General features: G+C 40.9%; 1 protein-coding gene and 1 pseudogene across 1 annotated transcript in view; one reads left to right on the forward strand and one right to left on the reverse strand.

Annotated features, from left to right (window-relative positions):
* Positions 1 to 240: 240 nt before the first annotated feature.
* Positions 241 to 4,200, reverse strand: LOC107156206 (annotated as a pseudogene).
* Positions 4,201 to 15,326: 11,126 nt separating this feature from the next.
* LOC107156207 (3 beta-hydroxysteroid dehydrogenase/Delta 5-->4-isomerase-like) overlaps positions 15,327 to 21,514 on the forward strand; it is a 41,260-nt gene continuing 35,072 nt past the window's right edge. Inside the window, exon 1 of the mRNA XM_015502253.1 lies at positions 15,327 to 15,481. The gene's annotated coding sequence lies outside the window, so the exon portion shown is untranslated. The remainder of the gene's footprint in view (positions 15,482 to 21,514) is intronic.

Here is a 21,514-nt window from a genome sequence, read left to right on the forward strand (position 1 = left end):
AACCAGCACCACAAAAAGGAGCAAGATTTCTGGTACATAATACATAGGGAAACTTAAGATCTTCCTTCCTTTTGAACAGGACCATAAAGACATGAATATTGATTGTGGCTTCAGCAAGGTCCTGATCCTGTAAATTCTTAAGAAGAGTAGATTTAAATCTAGGCACATAGGTCCATGCAGTGCATCCCTGAAATTTAACTGTGAATACACTTAAAATATCTTTTTTTCATCCAAAGTCTTGACATTTAATTACAAAATAAATATGGATTTCCTGATTAACAACAACAAGCAAATTGTGGTTTATAAAAACGAATATTTCCAAGTTTCCATTCACATTTACATAGTTTTAAGCCTTTCTTTTGTCACTGACTACATATAAAAACCTGTTTTATTCAGAAAAAAATTGACCTAGTCAGCCACATGGAGTTAACCAATAAAAAGTAACGTGGTGTTCTGCTGAACTGTTTTGAACAGGATTATCAGCAGAGGTAGAACTGCTTCTTTTCTAGGCTTCTTTTGATTCTGGACAGGTAATAAATTACTATATCTTTATTCTCCCAATTTAATTACTCAAAAGTATAACACCCTAAAATTGGTCAATTTAAAATAGGAGCACACATTTAGCAACTGCCAAACTGTGTTACATTAAGACAGCATAATCTCAAAATGAAGCACGTGTTAAATACCAGCCGGTTCACTTCAGGTCATGCTGAGAGTTCTGGTTTACTCCTGCTCCTAGTTTGGACCTGCTGGTGCAAACAAACAATCAAAACCTCATGGGCCCTGTGCAAATTATGTACTGTGCCTTTTTATTTCAAAATTAGTTGGCAAATGACCAAGACCAACAGCTGAACATTAACTTTTTTTATTGACTAGAAGGAAAAAAAAACCCACTATGACGAAGAGGTGGCAAGTTAAATGGGGGAGGCAAAAAGAGGGTACCTCTGAGCTATCCATGAAGACGGATTTGGACATGACTCTAAAAAATTTCATTGTCCCTTTGCAATCTTTTCAAGTTTAAAAAAAAAAGAGTCAGCTTTGTCCACTTGTAGCAGTTCAGTGTGTTAATCTCCTTCTGATTCAAGCAGTTTTTCACGTTGTTTTTGGAAAAAATACACCACTTCTATAAAAACACATGTTTCAATGTAGTCATGAGCTAGCTACAGGACTCTGTTGTACACACACTCCTGTCATGGGAGATTCTTCTCCGTCAGCCCTATTGCCTCGTTGTCAGATGTCCCTCAGTCATGTAATATACAGGTGTATTAGCAGAAAATTGGTGAGTTGGATGCCCAGCTATGCCAGTCTCTTGGCAAGGACTGGAATAGACAAATTTATGTCCATAGCTCCATTCTGTCCAAAGTCCAAGGTGTTAGCAGCCACTGGGCAGCTCTGGTAGGCCTGATTGCTTTGATTACCAGAAGAGGAGGAAGATGTCGAGGAACACAGGGATGTCATGGAGTGGTGACTGTGGCCAACCTCCATAGAATCCCGAGTACAGGAGCTATTTGTTGAAGAATTGTAGACCTTGGTTGGGTCCAGTTACCCAAAGCTTGCTGTCCATGGTTTTGGTGGTAATGATGGGAAATGTTTCCATGCTGATGATGCAATGCATTCTGCTGAAGGGCTATATGATAGGTTGTTTCTTGAATGGGATGGGTTTCAGCAGTGATTTGTGTAGGACCTTTAGTGTCTGACCAGCCAAGAGAAGCTGGAAATTGCTAACACACCTGGGGACTGTGTGACTCACAGTCCATGGCCTGGATGGCAGCCGTGAAATGCCTGCCACTGTGCCCATGCTGGTGTGTCAGGTCTGACCTGTCTCTCCCACTGTTGCTCCTCCCCTGTGATCCACTGAGCTCCACAATGTACTGGAGGTTATGTCTGAAGACTGGAACTGCTCCATTGCAGGGCTTGAGGATACCCTATTACTTGTATTTATACCTCCATCAACTGTTTTCTTGAAAAAACTGTGCTGCAGGGCATAATGAGGTTGAATCTGAGTTTTGAGGTCATAATCAAGCATCCTTAAAATGAGGTCTTTGAACTTCAAGTAGTCAGCTGCCATATGACCTGACTCCCCAGCATGCCACCCACCAGGTCCTCCTCTTTCTACTCCAAGAATATTATGAAGTTTATGGGTTGTTGGTGGTTTGTACTCTCATTTTCCATCTTTGGTCTATAAGTGCCAAGGGCCATCTGGCAACTTCTCAAAAAACTTTCTTGCTTTGGGTGCTTGGTCAAGAATATGAGCAGGTGGAATACCCAGAACTTCCACTACTTTATTCATCTGATCTACCTCATTGGCACCACTGAACAGAGGTTCTCCAGCATGCATTTCAACCAAAATACACCCAAGGGACCACATGTCAACAGCAAGATCATAAGGCATTTCCAGTAGCACCTCTGAAGACCCATAAAAGTGACTCTGAATATACTGGTATTATCCTCTACCCCAACTGACAAGAACTGCCAAAGTCAACAATCTTGATTGCACTACATTTGGGGTTACAAAGAAGGGTTTTCTCAGGTTTTAGGCCACAGTGAATGATACTAAGTTCTGGAGTCTCAAGGAAAAGCAGTGTAGTGCACATCTGTCGTGCAAATTTTCATGTGAGGTTCAAAGACACCACTAGGAAACTGGTGTTCCTTAAGTCATAAAGGTTGTAGGACAGCATTTCAGAAACTAAACAGAGATGGTTTCCAAACATAAAGTGGTGTTTCAAATGCACTATGTAGTATTTCATTTCTGTGTCATGCTTGTTCATGAGCTCCAGAAGTTACACTTCTATTTGGGCTTGATTTAGAAAAGCTTTCTTGTTCTTTATTATTTTAATGGCAACCCATTCTTGCTCCACCCAATCATATGCCTTTATAGCCTGTCCAAAGGAACCTTTGCCTATCAAGGAGTCAATTTTGCAACGATCCATCCACTTTTCTCTGTTTTTTACAATAATCATTGCTATCATCATCATAACCATTATTGTAAACCTTCCACTCCTTCTTATGACTAGATTTGTCTCCCTGACCTGTTGGTGTCTCTGCTTCTTTTTTGCATAGTAAACTTCATTAATATGCTTATATGTTTTGATCAAGTCAACAGAAAGTTTCTCAGGAGAGCAGTTAGGGGATCATGGAAGGTTTGGGGCATCCGCCTCTGTTTAGTTAGAGGTTGCTAAATCCGGTCAGAATATGATAAGGCAGAAAAAACCCTGTTAGTCACTTATATTTGGCTGGTGGTGGTCACTGTACTGATGTGAATGGGGCATCTATACAGTGCAAGCCGAACTGATGAAAGTTTGCATGCTGAAGTCTCTCCTTCTGTATGCATGGTCTTCTTTCAAGTCTGTTATCATCCTACTGGGGTGGGGGAAGGGAGGGAAGAATCCAGTACTCAGGCTGGGGATGTGGCTCAAGCGGTAGCGCGATCGTCTGGCATGCGTGTGGCCCGGGTTCCATCCTCAGCACCACATACATACAAAGATGTTGTGTCTGCCGAAAACTAAAAAATAAATAAATTTTTTTATTAAAAAAAAAAAGAAGAAGAAAAAACCTATAACACGCTTTCCCGCGCTGCGCTAGCCTTTCTCCCAGGGGGCGCTCTGCTGCAGTTGTCCGCGCCTTTAAACCATTCTTGGAAGGGCTCCTGTGCCCCAACTCCCAAGAAAATGCCCTAGAGGCTGCGGTGGGGGCGGGGAAGAGGCTGCTCTGCATTGCAAATATCTCAGCAATTCCAGATTCTGCACCCAGATCAAGGATGCTCCTGCGGCCACCACCATGCTCAGATCATGCCAGCACCCTGCCGCGGCCTTCTAAAATTACCCATGGAGCCATCATAAAAACTTTTTAAAGCTGTGCACGTTCTTCCGTGCTTTTCCATCTCCTGAAAGCCTCCTTAAGATATCTAGATACAGATCTTCTCACTTTGCAAGGAGCAGATGTGAGGGAAAAATCCTTTCCATAAGTTTTAAGTTAGATATAATCACCAAGTTGAAATGTTGGTGTCTGAGCTGAGTTTTCAAGAGCCAGAGGACCTTGTTAGTATATTAATCCTTTAGGCTGAGGAGTCCCATCAACTCTGGTTACAAGACAAGTTTGATTGGAAAGAGGTCCAGGAGTTTCAATCAATGGAGAAAATCAAGCCCCTATGTCCAAAGGGCAGTTAACATCCTTCCTTGCCACGTCAAACATGGCAAAATTACCCAAGGCTCTTCTGAAGTAATTCCAGTTGATCAAAGGGAGCTCTGAGAGACCTCAGGTACCCTCAGCCTTTCATGGCACATCAACTATCTTATCTCTTATGATTTCCCTCTTTGTATAGGGGGCATAACGCAAGTGTGGGTGGACTCTGGGGCAGTCCTTGCTCCAGTGTCCAGGGTCTCTGGGACTAGAGTTATTTTTCCCTTATTTTGTATGGCGCCTTGGGGCATCTTTGAAGGAGGGGGGAGCTTTTGCTTAAGGTAAGGCGAGCAATTAGGCCTGTTCTGAAGCCTGGATTCATTTCTTTGGAGCCTTCTTATTTTCTGCTCTCTAACTTATATTGGAACCAAGCTGTGTTACAAAAAAAAAAAAAAAAAAAAAGATCAGTTTCTTTTTCCTCTAGTGCTCTGCCTTAAAATAATTCCAGTTATTTAATATGTACCTGAGTTTAGTTTTCAGAGATAGACTCCGAATTACCCATAATCTTTTTTTTCTTTTTTTTTTTTTTTTGAGAGAGAGAATTTTTTAATATTTATTTTCAGTTTTCGCGGACACAACATCTTTATTTGTATGTGGTGCTGAGGATCGAACCCAGCGCCGCATGCATGCCAGGTGAGCACGCGACCGATTGAGCCACATCCCAGCCCAACCCATAATCTTATAAGCACATGTTCAAAGCTTTCCTTATATCTTTCTGGAAAAAAAAATTAAAGAAAAACAGGACATTTTTTAAAGTTTCTTCCATATAATCTAAACTGGGATGAGACATTGCTCTATCCCCAGTTTCCCTATTAGGATACTTATTTTGTAAGGTTTCCAGGAGGCTCATACATTCCCATAGTGAACCTGGATGAGCAGCACTGGCCTATCTCACTTTACTGTCTACCTTTGGTTTTGGGGTCCTTACAACTGGTGAAGCAGCCTTGATTGGAAATAAATAGGCTAGATCATTCCTTCTGTTAATTACCAGTGACTTGAGCAACTTTGCCTTTAATACACAGACATATTTCTTCTCAGCCTCTGGACCATTTCCTCCAACCCCTGCATTTTGCATTAAAAAAAAAATCCTCAAGAATGTAAGCCCACTCACACATCTTTTCATCTCATGGCCAAAAGGAAGAATAAAGACATACATAAAAGTTAGGTGTTTAACCCTTTATGAAAAGAATATCCCTGGGACAAACTAGATGTGCTTGACAGATTATGGGTTTTCTACAACCCCAGCCTTTTTTATGTATTATTTTGAGGCAGGGTCTCACTCAATTGCTTAGGGCCTGACTGAATTGTCAAGGCTGGCTTTGAATTTGAGGTCCTTCTGTCTCAGCCTCCCAAGCTGCTGGGAATACAGGTGTGAGCCATCACTTTTTGGTAGTATTTTTTTTTTAGCAGATGTTCCAGAAATCCAAGTGGTAAGTAGGCCTGTTAGATCAGAATCTTCAATTTAAGATTCTGGCAGAGTCTTCTGTGATAATTCTGAAAAAAATGTTTCTTGATTCAAAATGCTATACATACTAAATTTGTTTTGATCTTCTTGGCTTTGTTTCATTATTTTCCTTTTTTTTTTTTTCCAATTTACAAATAACTTGTTTTAGGAACTACCATGACAATTTAGCTACTTTTATGCATAAGAACTTTCTTTACAACTTCCTGGCTTTACTTAGTTCTTGGTAGAACTGACACAAGTGACTTCACCTTCATTCAGATGCCCCCCACCCCCGCCTCTTTCTTTTTTCCCAATTGCTGCCTTGTCTTTGTGACAGTTTTCCTGAAGACAATTGCTGATCACTGATCCTGTTTGATTGTCCCTCATTGCTAGGATGCATCTGTCTGTCCCACATTGGAGGGATAGTGATTACTGAATGGGATTCAGTGTCAAAGTCTCTTTTGACATATTTGGGCAACAAGGAGGATTAGAAGGAGTGGTTTTTAGGCCAAGCTTACCTGAGTCCACTGTTAGGTTTTTTAAAATCTTGTATGTTCTGTAGGGAATGGCCTGCATCTCAAAACATCAGTCCAGATCCTTATGAGGTGTGGCAGTTCTGCAGAATTCCGAAAGGATACATTAACAAAGCTTTAAAAGGAAAATACTTCTAATAAAAACAAAATTAATTTAAAAACTGTTGCTGACACAGATCTTCTTAAACAAGTTGTAAGGATCTCGCGAAATGTCGGAGAAAGAGACCACCAAGTGACCACTCATGCAATTGGCAGAAGGGGGGATTTATTGAACCAGCATGCTGGGGCTCCATGCCCACTCAAGAAGAGAAAGCAGCCCAGAGCCCCGAGCAGGGGGTGAGCACTGCTTAAGTACACTTTTTGGGGAGGGCGGAGGGCCTTGTATACATCAGAACAAATCATCATGAGGCGCGGGAAAATTGAACAACAACTCCTAAACATGATTGGTTCATTCATTGGCGGGAACAGGTCAGGCTGGAGTGATAGGTCTTTTCTAAGGAGGGGTTTACATTTAAACTGATTGGTCCAGGCCCTGCAATGCCTACGTGCGACCACACAGAGCCCTTATTAAACAACCAATAGTCAGGGGAAATATTTACTGGGCAGTTCCAAGCATTGTCTCAACAGCTACAGAAATTTCAGGTTTTGCAGGTAGCATAGATACCTAACAATACCTAATCCTTTACATTTTAACTCAGACCTTGCAGCTTAGAAACTTTACAACACCCGGTCTTTTACCCTTTAACTTTTACGCTTTAACTTCAATTTCTTTTACCCTTACAAAGTTATTTGTAAATTTAAAAAAATATGAAACAAAACCAAGAAGATCAAAACAAATTTAGTTTGTATAGCATTTTTGAATCAAGAAACGATTTTTTAGTCATACCAAATCCTAATAAGATAATTAAAGGATAACCCATTTGTCTATGAAAAAGTTTGATTTTTATCAGAAAGCTATATCTATGAGTACTTGTTAGAGTCTGTTCTAGGACTCTGGTTGTAAATGTTTCTGAGAAGAATCAGACCTATGGACCACAAAAGACTCAGGACAGCTATGGTTGGGATTTTGATGAGAATTTAGGAACTAACATAACAATTTAGCTACTTTCATAGTACACAGTATTTTAACATAGCCCTCATGATTGATAGTATTATGGCAGGACCATTGGATTTTCTAAGGTTTAGAATGTCTTTTGAACGTTTTTATCCATATCATATATCCCATATATTATTATAAAATATATATCCCATATATCATTATAAAATAATAATTGCTCATTCATTTAGAATTATAAACCAGATTTAACGAGAGGCATACAGTGATCATGTGATGGATTTTAAAACAAATAGATGTTTAAATGAAACTTAAATGTAACATTCAGTTTATCTAGGAAATCAAAACTTTATAAAAAACAGAGAAAAACCCAAGAAATTATCTTAATGAAATGGAAAACCTTTGCTTCCTACATAAGTTTTTTTGTAAACATTCAAAGGAACAAATCAATCTCTTAGGTAAACCATGCTTAGCTAAGAGAACTAGCTTGTGGCCTGATATTGGTACATTTGATTGTAAATTCAAAGAACACTTTAAATAGCTTTTTAAAAAATTGTAGCCAACTTAATTACACATAATTTTTAAGAACATTGTCACTTATAAACTTTTACAACTAAGACACTGTACAATTGTTCACATCCTTAATTCTTGTCTTACCTTCTTTTATCCCATACCAGAAATGTGTGTCTTGGGTTGTAGGACAAAAATGTTACTGTACCATATGAAATTATTATTCATTTAAAAATACTCCTTGGAAGTATGTTTTCCTGCTGGGCATGGTGTTGCACACCTGTAATCTCAGTGGGGCTGGGGAGGCTGAGGCAGGAGGATCTTAAGTTCAAAGCCAGCCTCAACAATGCTGAGGTGCTAAGCAACTCAGTGACACCTTTTCTCTCAATAAAATACAAAGTGGGGCTGAGAATGTGGCTCAGTGGTTGAGTGCCCCTTACTTGAATCCTTAGTACCAAAAATAAAGAAAAAGTTCTCCTGTTTTTAGCCTTTTTAGGTCTTTTACCAATTTGCTGATTTTTCCTTAAGTTTGTATTTTGGAACAATTCCTACAAAATTTCTGAATTTAGAAAGATTAGTTTTTTTTCTAAATGAAATACTGTGCTGTATGCTTTTCCTTTAGGTTTTTCATCAAAGCACATCTAAACTCTTTGCATTCTTTGAATATACACTTACATATATTAATTAGAACTTTAACTCTTGAAAACCTTGACTTTTAATGAAGACCCCCAAACAAATCAATCCTAAACTATTTCCCATTTACCAACGATTCTTTTTTTTTTTTTTTTTACCAACGATTCTTAAGAACACATTTTATAGACCCATACTTGTTACTCTCAAGGAAACAGCCAGCCTTGTGGATTGGATAAAAGCCATTGTATGGTCTTTTTCCCTGAAAAGGGGACTCCCAACTCCCCTATAAATGCAGAGTAGAGCCCCAAAGAGAGGCAGCAGCATGCCTCCTATGCAAGTTTCTGGGACTAGATCCAGAAGGTCTGGACACCCTGCTGTTCAAAAATCTCATCACCAAGTTTACAGTCAATGTTCCAGTGAAGGGTGCCATATAACTTCACTCAAGGTAAATCAAGCTGTGGTCAGAGAAGCCATTTGAAAATTGCTGTATTAGCTTCTCTTCCCACATCTTCCACATGCAAATAAAAACAAGAGGCTCATTAGGAAATAAATAGTGGAAAGCAGAGGGACTGCCACAGGACTCATCCTAAGAAGGCAGAAATTTTTTAAAGATTTTTGAGAAATAATATGGATAAAGAAAATGTTAAAGTAAAACATTTGAGGCCAAGGGAAGTCTGAAACTAGACATATTTTTGACCCATTTTATACGAACACTGGCTTGGACAAGAAAGAACCACATCTGGGCAGGTTCCCACAACCAGCAGCAACAGGTCAAGGTAGCCACTGGAAGATGTCTGTCCCACCACAGGTGGGAGCATTCGTGTAAACTTTGGGGGAAGGAAGATGCTATATTGTCCATGGATACATTTGGAAATTAGATTATACTAGCAAATACATTTTGCTTCTTGACTAATGCAGGTTGAAATCAGAACATGATGAACATTTGACAGATAATTGTCCTCCTTTTCCTTTTGACTTCTCTCCACCTGCCCTCTCTCTACCTTAAAGGTGCTGCCTACCAAATCCAAGTCTTGGGTAGCTAGAAAAAACCCACTGGCCCTTTTGTGTTTTGAGTCTCTGGATTCAACATATACTTAGGAATGTGGATCAGTATTTTCTGAATAGGTTTAGCCCCAAATTGTTAGCCAAATAGCTTCTTTTTTACGCTCTCTTCTAATCTTTTGCCTTGTGCTAATTTAAAGACATATCAAAATACACTTATTAAAAACATTGGTAGTGGTGAAAGTAAGAAGAAAAAAAATGTAAGCCAACACTCTCAGAAGTCTTCACAGTAGATGGGAAATTATAAATGGTTACTAAGAAATAAAATGAAACCCATGAATAGAGATGGGGTTGAACAAAGATTTTATTACCACATCTTTCAAATATCAATGACCCAAGGCCAGTTGCTTAACAGGGTTGTGCACAAACACAAAGCAAAAATCGAATCTGATATTGCCTGGGGCAATAGTCAGAAATCAAGATAATCAATAGTCAGGAATCAAGATACAGATTGACCACAGTCCAAGGTCCCTTGGCTGGAGCTCCTGCTGGGGACACAAATTCTTTTGCACAGGAGAGGGGATAAAGGTCTTGGGGAAGGAGAAATTTCTGGAACATAAAATTGAAAGGTTGACCGAATTCTGAGAAAGGAAATGTGTAAAATGGCTTATGTAAATAAACTGTTTCTCATTAGCTTAAAATTTGATGCAAAGGAAGACTACATCTCGCAGAGGAATGGTTCCCTATGGAGAAGAGAGAGGCCAAAACCCATGGGTAAGGTCCTAATAGAGGCCACTGCTAGCAAAGTAAGGGTTGATGGAATACAATGAAAGCATACAGGAGAGGTGTGATCTTTCAACAGGCTTTATGTGAAGTCCCTGCCCCTCTTTCACCTGACTATGTTACAGGAACATACTTTGTATCTAATTGGGAGAGTGTTTCTCCTACAAGTACCATAGAATAGAAAATGTATTTTAGGTAGATTTTCATGGCTGTGACCAAAATGCCTGACAACAAAAATGTAGAGGAGTGAAAGGTTCTTTCGGCTCCTTGTTTCATATATTTTATTCCATGGTGGACCAAGTCCACTCCACTGGGACTAAGATAAGGCAGAACATCATGGTAGAAGGGCCTGATGGAGGAGCACTCGTAATTCATGTCTGATAGAAAGCAGAATAAGAGAGAGGGGAAATTGCTGCAGGAAAGAACAACCCTTCCAAGGCACATCCTTAGTGACCCACCTCTTCCAGCCACACTCCACCTGCCTACAGTTAAAACTCAGCCAGTTCATTAAGCTAGAATCAATTGATTAGGTAATAGCTGTGTTCATCTAAAAAATTCACATCTGAATTTTTCTGCATTAACACAGGAGCTTTGGAGTGGGCTCCTATACAAACATAACAGCATGAGTACACATCCTTCAAACCATATCAATTACAATTGGTGAATGGAAATTTGTAACTTTGCTTGAGCCTGGAGAATGCAGAGTAATCCCTAGTGTGCAACAGCCTTATGTGTGACAAAAGTGGGGTTTATGCAAAGACTTATGAGCACCATCCAGAGAAAACCAACTAATAGGACTTTGCAAGAGAGGACATTCACTCAATGGGTGTGTACTATTGTGATGCTATTCATTAAAGGTGGGGAAAAATCACAGGATGATTCTCCCATGAATGATGATACTTTTGTAAGAGGAGAGCAGGACAATGGGACTATGTGTGCCATAGAAAACTATGGGCAAATTAAAATATGTTGATGCAATGAGTTTTTTTTGTTAAAGAGAAAACTGAAAAGGATTGCAGCGAATATTTTGAAAGAATGATCTCTGGCCACAAAGATTAAAAATATGGTGAGTATAATTGGAGATGAAACATTCAGATAATTTTTGAACTCAGGTGGCCATGGCATTCCTGCAAGGTTGCTTCTGGGACAGACTTTTGTCATGGTTTGAGGTAAGTATGAATAAAAGTACTTCCTTCATGATTCCCAGCTTTTTTGATAGCCTGTGAGGGTTGACCCCACTGAGCCCATTTAATTCTTACCATTTTCACATTTCTTTCCTACTATCAGAAATTAATTGAAGTTATTCTCATGAATAGAATTCATAAATTCATCTTGAAACCTGAAACACCACAGCGTCTTGGGTGACATTAGGGCAACACTCTACTTGCATGATACTGCCCAAGGAGACCTGAATCAATTGGAAATGTTTCACACAGGACTATGCTACTGAGGGAGGCAGGGAGGAGGTATTCACAAACACACAACACATTTCCTGAGGATTGGAACTGTTTAAAGAGCTGCTAGAGTCTATCAGCACGTGGATGGAGACCTAGAAACAGCTCTCAACTAACCAACAGAGACCCGTTTGGTTTGCAGTTAATAGGTCCAAGATGAATGGATGAAAATTATTACCATGGAAGCATGTGTAAAAAGCATGTATAAAAGGCTGAATTGCATGTATAAAAATGAAACCATGAGAAAATCCCTCTCTGTCCTGGGGTTTTATGAGTCGTGGGAAATAAGCAAAGTCATGCTCTAAGTCAGGCAGAAGTGCAGTGGAACCCTGGTACATACAAGAACAAACACTTGGGGAGCAACCTGTGGACATTTCCAGAGTGCATAATGAAGTAGGACTTGATGTTCATCAAAAAAAATTCCTTCCAAGTTGGGAAGGTTGTTGGAATTGACAATGTGATGTCCCCATTTTGTCACTGAATGTGTTCACCTAGGTCTACAAAATGAATTGGCATGAGGGTTCTATTGCAGTAGAGATGGGGCTTAATCAAGACAAGTTTCTCTCCCACCCTTTCAGGGACATGATGCCATAGGAAATTGTCTGTCTTCCTGCAAAGAGGATAGAGGCAGCAGGTGACTAAAGAATCCATGGAGGGAAGGTCCTGAACGTTCTGGCAGGGGGGCCACACATGGGCCCCAACAGGAGTAGAAATGGCTCTGGACTATGCTATGCTTACAGAGTGCCAGAGAAAAATAAATGCTCAGAAGACTACAGGCCAGAGTAGAAGTTCTTTCTAAAGCTTAGACAAATATTAGTTCTGAAAACCAAGGAAATCTCTTTATAGTCCATTATGTTCAATAGTGGACAGAGAGAGATGCTCCTCAATAATAATTTTCTAGAGAGTGGAAGGGGCAATTGAAACACTGGATGTCTAAAGTGGAGGAGATAAAATCATGAATTCTGTGGAGTGGCACTCACACTAAAGCTATACTTATAAACTGTGGTCTGAAGGAGAAATGGAAAAGAATCCCTTGGGAACCACCTACAACATGCTTAGTTCAGCAGCAGGCACCAGGGTAATGGGTCTCCAGCAGGGGAAAGGTGAGGGAGTGGTAAGGAGAATGCCCTCAGGACCCTCAGATGTGAAAAAAACAAAAGCCAGTTACTGCCCAGCTCTGTGAGCTGTACAGCCTTCAGCATGTTTATGTCAGTAGCACAGGAAGCAAAGCAGAGAGGTGGGATCTAGACAAGGCCTTCACTCTCACTTTTAGCCCAGTGATTTCTGTCATTGAACACACTGAGGCATTTTCACAAATGGAGGCATTGTCTCCAAAAGGCAGACAAGGGTGAGCAGAGGAAGAGAAGTGGATATTGGATTGGATGGTGGCCTCCACTCAATAAGCATAAGGCCTCCAAATGCTTGGGACAACAGGGTCCTCCATTCCTACCTCAGACTGGCACAGAACTGCCTCTTACAGGCAGTCAGAGCTCCTGCACACACACCAGCATGCACTGCATGAAATGCACCACACAGAGGAGGAAAAGCCAACAGGGCAATGGCAGGCAGCTCCAGCCTGCACTCTCCCTTCCCCTACCTGCTCCTGAGGACTGCAGCCTGTGGGAAGGAATAAGGAAAACAGGGGCAGATGCTCCGCCACTGGCTAAAGTGCTAGGGGAAAACATGAGCACAGAGAGAAAGCTGAGCCTAAGGTGTTGGGAGAACCACCAGAGAGCAGGTGGGATTTGGGGAAGAGACCAAGGAGCGCACCTTGAGGAAACAGCCTGAGAGCTAGTGCAGAGCGGAGGCTGAGTGTGCAGGTGGCACCTGAGGAGAGACAAGGGGAGTGCAGAAGCTTGATGTCAACTGAGCAGGATTAACTGGGATTCTTTAGGGAGCACAGGTGCAGACTGACCCCAGCACTAGGTAACGCTGACCTCAGTGGTGCCAGGTAGAGTGTCCAAGTGGATGATGTACTGCTCAAGTCCTGGTGGGAAAGTGTCAACTGTAAATTTTCCTAACAACTATATTGAGTTTAAACATTTGAACTATTTCTAAAGTTTACCAAAAATGTGTTCAATAGAGCAGAGACTGGCCTTTGGCATCCTTCTGTGCACCTTCCTGTCTTGTGTGGTGAACAGTTAAGACAGACACTTGGCCTGGCCCTGGCCTTTCTTTTTCCAGTTGGGGAAGCTGTGTGGAAGTGGTCCTCCGGAGCCATTACAGCAAAGCCTAGGGCCTTACAATGCTTGCCTCTGTTCACCTGGACACTTGAAAGGATTTTAGGCTGATGGCTTTTAATTTATATCATCCCAAAGAAGGAAAGGAGATGCATAACTGATACTACAGCCATCCCAACCATTTTTTAGGTAATATTTTTTTAGTTGTAGATGGAAACTTTTATTTTATTTATTCATTTTTTGTGGTGCTGTGGATCAAACCCAGGGCCTCACATGTGCAAGGCAAGTACTCTACCACTGAGCCACAAGCCTAGCCCCTTCTTGACCATCTTTGCCACTAAAATCGCTAGTATAGCTTAAATAAAATTGCATATGCTTGACCACCCAATCTATTTACTCAACATCCACATTTTATAAGTAAATGTTCAAAAGCCACTCTGAAGTTGAGACTATCTCTAGCCTCAACTAATACAGCCAAGGAATTCCAGGGTGACCAGACACAGTTTCTCTCATTGGTCCTTGGTTAGAGGCTCCACCTGCATATGGAGGCTGGGAAATGCTTCAGGTTTAGCTCTGAGGATCAGAGCCCCCGTTTTCTTCCTTCAGATCACTATCTACGTAAATCCCAGTGATGTCAGGAGGTGCCTGTGCAACCAAGAGCTGGTCTGCTTCAAGCTTCAAGCCACCACAGTGAGGCTTGGACAAGACCTCCCTCCTTCCAGATGATAAGCCAGCCTTCCCATGATCCTGCTGGGTAGAAAAGGGGCTTGTGAACACACCAAGCAGGACCCAGCCGTGATTATTAACACAAAATAGGATGTTTTTTCCTGCTTTTCTTGTCTATGTCTTGATCACTTCTTCCGAGAAATTCCTGATGCAAGTTTCCACGAGGTGGACAGAGAGACTAGCTAAGAAATGACTTGAACATAATCTAGTCCAATTGATAAGTTCCCTCCAGTATAATTGGTAATCATTAGTTTACATTTTTGTGCCTGAGGAAGTAAAGAAACACTTTCATGTGATTCATTGACAGGAAGATTCAGGAAGATATAATATTTTTTTTTCTTTTTTTGATACAGCATCTCACCAGGCATGGAAGCACATGCCTGTGATCCCAGTGGCTTGGGAGGATAAGCTAGGAAGATGGAGAGTTCATAACCAGACTCAGCAAAAAACAAGGAGCTAAGCAACATAGTGAGACCTGTCTCTAAGTAGAATAGAAAAAAAAATAGGGAGGTGCAGTGGCTCAGTGGTTGCGTGCCCCTGAATTGTATTCTTGGTCCCCCGCTCCAAAAAGACAGCATTTCACCACATTGTCCAGATTGACCTCAAACTCTCCATGCCCCTGTCTAGCACTCCAGAATAGCTGGGATTATAGGTGTGCACCACTGTGCTGACAGGAATACATTGTGTAGATTAGTTGTGAAACAGTTCCATCCTCCATCCTAACTTGCCACTGAACTTTTCCCCCAAAAGTCGACACATTGATAAGGAATAACATCTTTTTAAACAAACACCAGTGTTTAGAAACACATTTTCAATTAGCCAGGACTAAATTGTCAAAGAGAGGATGGGCAATGAAGCTTGCAGCAAGAGTTCAAGGTCGTTAGACTCCAGCAGAGGGCATAGCATTTAAAGCCCCAGTCCTGCCTTGAAGAATGAGGAGACCAGCACCGAGGCGCGTTCAGCTGCACTCTGCGCTATAACAGGTTAGAACTCTCTGTGTTCTTTTGGACTACTCTTCATGTTGCAGGGGTGGGGAGCAGATGTGAACATGGGATATTCACCAAGATAGATTGGAGAATGATATATTTTGTTGTTGTGATTTTGGGCCAGATTTTGACTCATGTCACTCTCTAAGGCACAGCATAGTGAGTCATAAATATCTCTTCATTCTACCAGGGTCCTGTCCTATACCCTAAAGGAAGGAATGCTGAAATAGCTCCACAGACAGTTCTTGCTGAGTTTCTCTCCTCAGTCTGTCAGCATTGTCCCAAGCCCCTGGGTCCAATCATATTGCCTCACGATTTTCCAAGTGCCCATCATAGTTATGCAGTGAGGTACCCTTAAGAAAGCAAAGGAACAAGGTTCAAACAGCCTCCTGATGGATGAACACAAGGAGGTTCTGAAAAGTGGCTGTCTCCTTCCCAGATGTTTTGCCAAATTAGCCTGTGCACCTCTATTCATTGTTGTAACATCCTATAGAGTAAACTGATGAAAGATTTCAGGGATTCTCACCCCAAAATCGAGAACCTCAAAATTCTGGTTAGCTACATAATTGGAACATAAAGAGCACCAAATGCCAGAACAAGCTTCCCCCTGATTTCTCCTTGATGCTTAAATTCCTGAACCCAGGGAGGAAGCAATTACCTCGCTGAAATTTCATTAACTAAACTCATATCACAGGAAGACTCAAGCCTGTCAACACATCTGCCCAGACCTGTCCTTTTCCATAGTCCTCTATTCGCATCCCATAGAGAATGATTTACCAATCATTGTTCATTCCAGGGGCAAGTGTACTTTGTCCCAAGCACAGGGAGTTTCCCTACAAATTAATAGCTAACTACCCCCAAATTGTCTACATATGCTATTTTGCACCTCCCTTGTAGGAAAGGGGGTTTATAAGCTTCTGAATGACATTGGAGTAGTGGGAAATTGTACTTCTCTGATATACCCCCATGCAGTAAATTTCCTTTTCCCAGAATGAATATATTTTATACCTTTCTATTTCATCTTTATTATTTTGTTCCAGGGAAACTTCAGAAATTGAAGGGAAATTTCCCATCCTCTTGCACCAGAAAATATAGATGTATGCCTGGGATGTTTGAATCACTTAAGCAAATTAATCAAACCCTTTCTAAGCTAGTTGATCAGAAGCACAGGTCGGTCAATCTGAGACTTCCAACTGGCTTCTAAAGGGTGAATGGGCATTTTTGGTGAGTGAAGTGGAATTTGCTAGCATAGCCCTTGGCTCACAAAAACTTATTACGTGGAAAGGCCAATGATAAAAGTGTGAGGGATGTGGAGACGTCCCAGGGAAGTCCTCTCATGGTGTTCAAGAACAGCTATGCTTGCAACAATTTACTGAGGATACCATTAACCACTGATATTTAGAGACAGGACTAACACCTGGGGAGTTTCTCCCTTGGATGCATTTAATTAGGAAACAGTAACATTTCCAGTCCCTTGGTCCTTGTTAGCCAGGATGCCTAAAGTGAAAATGGAAGAGAGCCTGAGTCTGACTGAGGCTAGACCAAGCTCAGAATTCAGTCTGCCTGAACTTAGACCACCAGCTTCAGAGTGACTCCCTGGGAAAAATTGCTGGAATAACAGAGAGTACTTTTAGGACTCTGGGCACCATGCCATTACTGTTGGGAAGCACAGTTCCAACATTCTATGGAAATCAGAGGGTTTGGTTTGAAGAAATAGTTTCATTTTCTTTCTTCAAATGGATGATGAGAGTAAAATCCTTTACTTTCACTTCAACTCTGCAGAGCAGTGTGTTTGTTTTAAGTGCTACAGAGTGGAAGAGAATGTTTGGGTTGATGCAAGATACACAGCTCCATACGGAACCACTCAGATGGCTTTTCCTGATGCAGACCTACACAGGGTTATCCCAAGGGAACATTTGGCCAGGGGAACTATATAAAGTCACTGTACAATGGCTTTCATGCTGAGAACAGGACTTGCCATATCCCCATAAACGCTGCCTGGAGCAGGCCACGTGAAGCAGCTTTAATGCTTCCTATGCACGTGTGTGGAGCTAGATTCAATATGACTGGAATATTCAACTGTTTATTAAGCTCATCCCCCATGTCGTGTTAGACGCTCTGATTTAATGGGGACCCTTCTTCTTGGGTACCCTGTGTAACTGTACCTATGAGAAAACTTTTCTATTTGGGTGTCTCAGTTTCGCTTTATAGCTCTTACCATTGCTAACATAAACAAGAGGCTAATTAAGAAAAAGGTAGTGAAAATGGAGTTACAATTACAGGAATCATCCCAGGAAAGTTGGACTATTTTAAAAGGTTTTTGAGAATTAAAATGGATGTAGAAACTGTTAAAGCAAAACTCTTGAGGCCAAAGGAAGTCTGAAATAAAAGGGCTTATTGACCCGTTCCAAACAAATGATAGTCGGGTAAAGCAGAAACCAGGTCCTGGGCAGGTTCCATAGCTACCAGCATTAGAACAGGTTATAGGATGGGATATGTCTGCCACACCAGAGCTAAGAGCATTGAATAAACCTTGGGAAAGGAAAGTGCTTGTGATCTCCACTGGCCATAGATGAGCAGGACAGTGCTTGGCAGGGGAGGTTTGGGGATAGGGGGCTAATCTGTAAGAAGTACTTGGTGAGTATTCTGGGTGGAAAGCAGCTCCCTATGACCCCTTGATAGTTGTCCTAGTGCCCTTTTGAGTCAAGAGCTTCAACATCTGCTTAGGATTATGGGGAAGTTTCTTGTTTATTTTGCCCTCTGCTGTTATTGGAATAACTTGAAAAAATCTTTTCTTTTCTTCTATTCTCTGGCCTATCACTGAATTTAGAACATCCCAGAATTTGGGGTATTATCAAAAACATTGTTGTGAGTGAAAGTAGAAGATTGAAAAGGAGATTCAAAGTTCTCTTCCCAGTAGAGTATAAATCTTGACCCAGTTACTGAGACAGAGAGTGAATAAAATGGACACTGACAGGTTAAAAAAAAATTTAATATTGCCAAGTTGTAGCTGTGTGATTGAAAGGTACTAGACACCTTGGTTTCTTCACAAAATGTCAAAATGTATTGACAAATATTAAATTTAATAATTCATTGTTTTTCACTAAGTTCAAAAGCCACATACACCACTTCCACCAGTTGTAATTCACTGAAAATCCACCTGATTCACTTGGTCTCTGGACCAAAGCAATCACAAGTTCTTTTATCCATTTCAATCTTAATTTTAATCTATAATATTTCCAACACTCAAGGTGCATATCATACATCACACACACACACACACACACACACACGGGGTGGGGGAGAGAGAGAGAGAGAGAGAGAGAGAGAGAGAGAGAGAGAACCAAAAGGTTAAGTTGGCCACAGGTTTCAGGATGCTATGCAAAGGCAGAGAGCAGATATAAATGAAAAGATTCACGTTAGGTGGTCACATAAGAGTTTTAAGGAACAAGTTCAGCAGAGTTACAGTAAAAGACCCAGGATGGCTGACTGTTTCAAAGTGTCAGTTTCAGGTGCCAACATGAAGTGAGTCATAGATGTCATAAGGGGCCGGAGAAACTAGGCTATATATATGACAAACCCAAAGTCAATATCCAAGTGAAAGTGAAAAATCCGAAAACTTCCTTTAAAATCTGGAACAAGACAGGGGTGTCTACTTTCACCACTCCTGTTTGATGTAATACTAGAAAATCCAGCCAGGATGACTAGGCAAGGGAAGAAGGTCAAAGGGAATAAAATAGGAAAGGAAGAAGTCCAATTCACTGTTCGCAGATAATAAGATCCTGTACTTAGAAGAGTCTAAAAGTTCCATCGGAAGACTGTTAGAGCTAATAAATACATTCAGAAAAGTAACAGGATCAACTTAAAAAGTAAATAACTTACCTAGACACCAATACAGAATCTAGTGAGAAAGAAATCAGGAAAATGATTCCATTCACAATAGCCTCAAAAAATTCCTAGGAATAAATCTAACTAAGGAGGTAAAATGAAATGATAATTAAGAAACCCTGAAGAAAATTGAACGTAAGCGCAAGAAGGTGGAAAGACTTCCCATGATCATGGCTAGGCAGAATTAATATTGCTAAACTGGCCTTACTACCAAAAGCAATATATACATTCAATGCAATCCTCATCAGAATACCAATCCCATTCTTCACAGAACAAGGAAAAACAGATCTGAAATTCAATTGGAAAAATAAAAGACCCAGAATAACCAAAGCAACTCCTCATTGGGATCCCAGCTTTGACTTACCATGCCTGCCTGTATTTCCTCAATACATAAATGCTATATCTTAGGAAGGTAAACTTCAAGCCACTTTTATGCTTTGTGATAGGTGATACACAGGACTAAGAACTTAAGTGGAGGCATTGCAAATGTCACCAGATAACCTGGGTTCTGTAACTTTCAAGAATGATTATCTGGCAGTTATCTTTTATTTATTTATTGGTACAAGGGTTTGAACAGAGGGCCACCTTACTACTGAGCCACATCCCCAGCCCTTTTCATTTTTTATTTTGAGACAGGGTCTCATTAAGTTGCTGAACCTGGCCTCAAACTTGTGATCCTCCTGCCTCAGCCTCCTGAGTAGCTGGGATTAAAGGGTGTATGTCACTGCCTGGTTGGCAGTAATCATTTAACCATTTATGTGGGGCTCTCTTTAAAATTTTGTGGTACTGGCCAAAAGATGGGTATGTTGTCTTTGAAAAAATCAGGGAAGGGGGAGTAAAATTAAGTAACCCAACAACAACTCCCAAGGGAGCTGCCCTGATACAACTTAAAGTGAATCTTTTCCTCTCTTTCCACTTGATTGTGTTATGGGGAAGGATCTGATTGTGGGATGGCTTTATTAACCAATACTATAAAACAGAAAGCGCGGAACTACATCCTTATCGCACTATTAATGCTAAACAGGGAATTGTCAGATTACTTCAGCCCATAGCATGTAGAGTAACCTCTGCTGTGCTCACAGGGACACATTCTCTCTACAAGATCGCCAAGTGGGACATAAATTAGGGCTGATGACAAAGGCCTCCCAGCACCTCCCAGGGAATACTGAGGTTGGTACTCAGTAAATTTCACTGAAATGGAATGTACTTTCTTGATACTGTCAATGAATCGCAAAAATAATTAAAGATAAATTCTCCAAAAGTTAATGAGACTCATCATTGTAATAGCAGTGCAGGGCAATGAGAATAGGTGTGCCCTAGAAAACCGTGGGCCCATTAAAAGATGCTGTTGCAATGGGAGATTTTTTTATAGAGAAATCTGAGAAGGATTACATCAAGTATTTTGAAAGAATATTATCTAGCCACAAAGATTAAAAATTATGGTGAGGATAGTTGAAAATGGAAATAAAGTTCCTAGAATATGTCCTTGCTGAAGTACTTTTTGAACCCTGGTGACCATGGCATTCCTGCAGGTTTGCTTCTGGCAGAGACTTTTATCATGGATTTGAGGTAAATATGCATAAAAGCACTTCCTTCATGACTCCCACCTTTCTTGATAGTTTGTAAGGGTTGACCACGGTGAGCTCATTTTGATTCTAACCATTTTCACTTTTCTTTTCCACTATCAGATAATTAATTCAAGCCACCCTCATGAACAGATTTTCTAAACTCATCCTGAAACCAGAAATACCACAATGTCTTAGGTGACATCAGGGAAATCTAGTGGGCATGGTACTTCCCAAAGAGACCTCAATCAAATAGGAATGGTTTACACAGGACCATGCTACCTGAGGGAGGCAAGGAGGAGGTAGTCATGAGCACACAACCCATTTCCCTAGGATTGGGACTATGTAAAGAGCTTCTGAAGTCGATCAACACTTGGACCCAGACCTAGGAACAGCTCTCAGCTGGCCAACAGAAAGCTGCTTGTGGGTGGCAGGTCCAAGTTGAAATGACAACATCATGTTTCATGGAAGCAGCTCTGATTGGAGAAGATTAAAAAAAAAGTCAGCTCATTGTGCTGAACTGCACAAATGACACTCAAACCATGGCAAAATTCCCTGGGTCTGGGCATATACTGAA

The sequence above is a fragment of the Marmota marmota genome, unplaced genomic scaffold, assembly GCF_001458135.2.
Source record: "Marmota marmota marmota unplaced genomic scaffold, marMar, whole genome shotgun sequence".
Classification (NCBI taxonomy): Eukaryota; Metazoa; Chordata; class Mammalia; order Rodentia; family Sciuridae; genus Marmota; species Marmota marmota.